Raw genomic sequence first — 3,629 nt, forward strand, 5'->3', positions numbered from 1 at the left:
CGCTCGCTTGAAACTGTGACCCAAATCTCTTATATAAAGTCAAAATGCTCTTCTCTCGAACCTTCTTCACACGTGGAAGAAAAGCTCGATCCTTCTTCACAAAAGCCGTAGATCTCACCCTTCTCTCGAACCTTGCTTCACGAATCTTCTCCCAAAGTAAGATAAAATTTTTTAGGATTTTGAAGGGGGTGGCTGCTGCTCGAAACGTGAGGATGAAGAAGAAAAGAGAAGAAAGTCGGGTATACACATATATATGTACAAAACAGACCCGATCAGTCAAATCGATTACAAACAGGTCCATTCATCCCAAAATGATCACTAACTATAAAAGAACTCATTTATCATTATTTACAATAAGATTATCAAAATTTCAGGGTTTTACACTATCTCTCTTAAGTTTTTATTCACTTGGTGGAGAATTCTCTCTCTCTCTCTCTCTCAATTTTTTATTCACTTAGTGGAGAATGACATCATCTCCCATATGGACTTGTCTACCATGAGATGAGAATGAATTTTATTTTTTGTTTTTTATTGGGGTTTTACACTCTCTCTTAAGTTTTTATTCACTTGGTGGAGAATTCTCTCTCTCTCTCTCTCTCAATTTTTTATTCACTTAGTGGAGAATGACATCATCTCCCATATGGACTTGTCTACCATGAGATGAGAATGAATTTTATTTTTTGTTTTTTATCATAGAGATGTTTGAGTTAAGTTTTTTTTTCTTTTTTGAGATAATTTGACTTTGTCTTTTCTAATTTTTTTTAAAACAAAAAAGCAGAGTTTCAAAAGGTTCGCTCTATTGGGAATTTGATAATGTGTTTGAATCAAATAAAAGAACTAAAAACAAAATAGGAAACTTGAGATTAATTAAGACAATTTGTACCTTTTAAATTATTAATGTCATGGCTGAAATATTATATTATATATATATTATATTATATATATATATATATATATATATATATATATATATATATATATTATATATATATATATATATAATATATATTATCAGCCGTATTTCTGTACGCCTAATTTTTACAATTTGATGTGTTCCAACCCGCACCCATACCCGCTAACCTATGAAACCTTGATAGCATAGACATATATTTTCCTTTTTTCATATCCTTACTTTGACTTATTATGCACACGTCTTCCAACACTATGCATATCTATTCTTCTACTTTAACTTAACCTCAAAAATATTATTCATGGTACAGGTAAATACTTATTCTTGAAGTGCATTTTCTGTAATTAAAATTACTATTTTATCGTATAGTAGACCATTTCTCAGCATTGCCTAGTATTTTGTGTATGCAATGATTTATCATGTAAACATTGTTCATAAATTTTGGATCATATCTTGCCTCTATATACTACCAGTAACTTTTCAGCCCTGATCCTTGGTCCAAGGCTGAAGTAAAATTTTTTTACGCTTTGAAATACTGTTCATTCTTTTTTTTTCGGTTCTTAAATAATGAATTTAGCCTTTATTAGGCATTTTCGTAGATTTAAAATATTTTGTAGCTCTTACTATAGAAATTGATCAAGTTGTTAATTTGCGTGTATTATTTTGTTTAATTGATTTGGAACTTCACTTCTGCAAATAGTAGTTAAAAAGTTATAGTCAAGTTTCACTCTCGGCAATAGTTATATATAAAACCGTATTATCATTGGTGATAGATTTACATCAGTAAATAATACTGCAGGGCCAACATCAACGGTGCGGGCTTATACTAGTATTTAGAATTGTTTGAATTCTTACCAAAAGCAGCCCTCTTTTTCCTGGTTAGCAGTATCGATAAGCGAACAAGTACACTTGAACTCATGTGATTAATTGGTTCACTTTTATCAATTGTAGGTTGGTTAAGTATATGTATCTGTATTTGTGATGAAGAGGAAAAGGGGACGAGAGGGGAAAGAAAGAAAGAAGAAGGAGAGAGGGGGAAGGAGAAAAGAAGAGAAGAGAGAAGAAAAAGAAGGGGGAGAAGAAGAAGAAGAAGAAGAAGAAGAAAGAAGAGAGAAAAGAGGAGAGAAAGAAGGGAAGGGCGAGGGGGAGGGAGAAGAAGAGAAAAGGCAGGAAGGAGAGAAAGAGAAGAAAGAAGAAGGAGGAAGGAAGAAGAGAAAAGAAGAGAAGAAGAGAAGAGAGAAGGGGGAGAGAAGGGGGGGGGAGAGGAGGAAAAGGGAGAGAAAAGGGAGAGAGAAGAGAGAGGAAAAGAAAGGAAAAGAAGGAGAAGGAAGAGAAAGGAGAAATAAGGACGAAGAGGAAGAGGAAAGGTTAGAAAGAAGGAGAAGAAGAAAGAGAGAGGGAAGGGAAAGAAAGAGAAGAAAGAGAAAAGGGAAAGGGGGGGCAGAGAAGGGAAGGGAAGAGGAGAAAGAAAGGAGAAGAGGAGAGAGAAAAGAAGAGGGAGGAGAGAGAAGGGAAGAGAGGGAGGGAAAAGGAAGAGGGGAAGAGAGGAAAAGGGAAAAGAAGAAGGGAGGAAGAGTAGAAGAGAGAGAGAGAGGAGGAAGAGAAAGGGAAAAGAAGAGGGAAGGGAAGAAGAGGAAGAAAAGGAGGAAGAAAGGGAAGAAGAAAAGGGGAGGAGAAGAGGAGGGGAGAGGGAAAAGGAGAGGAGAAAGAGAAAAGGAAGATAGAGAAGAGAAGGAGAGAGAAAGGAGAGGGAAGGAGAGGAGGAGAGAAGAGAAAGAGAAGAGGAAGAGAAAGAGAAGAAGGAGGGGGAAAAAAGGAAAAAGAAAAGAGAGAGAGAATGAAAAGAAACGAAGGGAGGAGGAAGAGAAGGAGAGAAGAGGGAAGGGAGAAGAGATAGAGACGGAGGAAAAAGAGGGAGGGAAAGGAGAAAGGAAGAAAAGGGAGAGAGAGAAGAGGAGAGAAAGGAAGGCAGAAGGAGAAAGAGGGAAGGAGGAAAAGGGAAGGAAGGAAGAGGAAGGAAAGAAAAAGAGAGAAGGGAAGAGAAAAAAAGGAGGAAGAGGGAGAGAGAGAGGAGGGGAGAGAAGAAGAAAGAAGAAGAGGGGGAGAGAGAAATAAGAGAGAAGAAAGGGAAGGGAGGGAAGAAGAGAAAAAGAGAGAAGGCAGAAGGTAAGGGAAAGGGAAAAGAGAGAAGAGAAGGAAAGAAAAAAGGAGGGGGGAAAAGAAAGAGGGGGAGAGAAGGAAAAGAGCAGAAGGGAGTGAGAGGGCGAGAGAGAGGGGGAGTGAGGATGAGAAGGAAGGAGGGAAGAAGAGGAGAGGAAGATAAAGGAGAGAGGAGTAGGAAAAGAGGAGAAGGAGGAGAGAGAAGGAGGCAAGGAGAAAAAAAGAGAGGAAGAAAGATAGGGAGAGAAAAAGGAGGAAGAGAAGAGAAGAGAGAGAAAAAGGGAAGAAAAAAGGAGAGAGAAGAAAGAAATGGGAGGAAGATGAAGGAAAAAGAATACGAAAAGAAAGAGGGAGGAGAAGAAGGAGAAGAGAAGAAGGAGGAGAGAAGAAAAAGGAGGGAGAGAAGAAAGAGGAAAGGGAAGGAGGGGAAGGAAAAGAGAAGAAGAGGGGAGAAGGAACCAAGAGGAAGAAGAAGAGAAAAGAGAAGAAGGGAGGAAGGGGGGAAAAGGGAAGAAAGAGGGCCAGGAAGAGAAGAAAGAAAAGAAAGAGAGAAGGAGGG

At 38.1% G+C, this 3,629-nt stretch overlaps 1 protein-coding gene across 6 annotated transcripts in view; it reads left to right on the forward strand.

Annotated features, from left to right (window-relative positions):
* The window catches only part of LOC109823365 (probable ribosome-binding factor A, chloroplastic), a 14,517-nt gene that overhangs the window by 747 nt on the left and 10,141 nt on the right, over positions 1 to 3,629 (forward strand). The window lies entirely within an intron of this gene.

Source organism: Asparagus officinalis, chromosome 1 (genome assembly GCF_001876935.1).
Source record: "Asparagus officinalis chromosome 1, Aspof.V1, whole genome shotgun sequence".
Lineage (NCBI taxonomy): Eukaryota > Viridiplantae > Streptophyta > Magnoliopsida > Asparagales > Asparagaceae > Asparagus > Asparagus officinalis.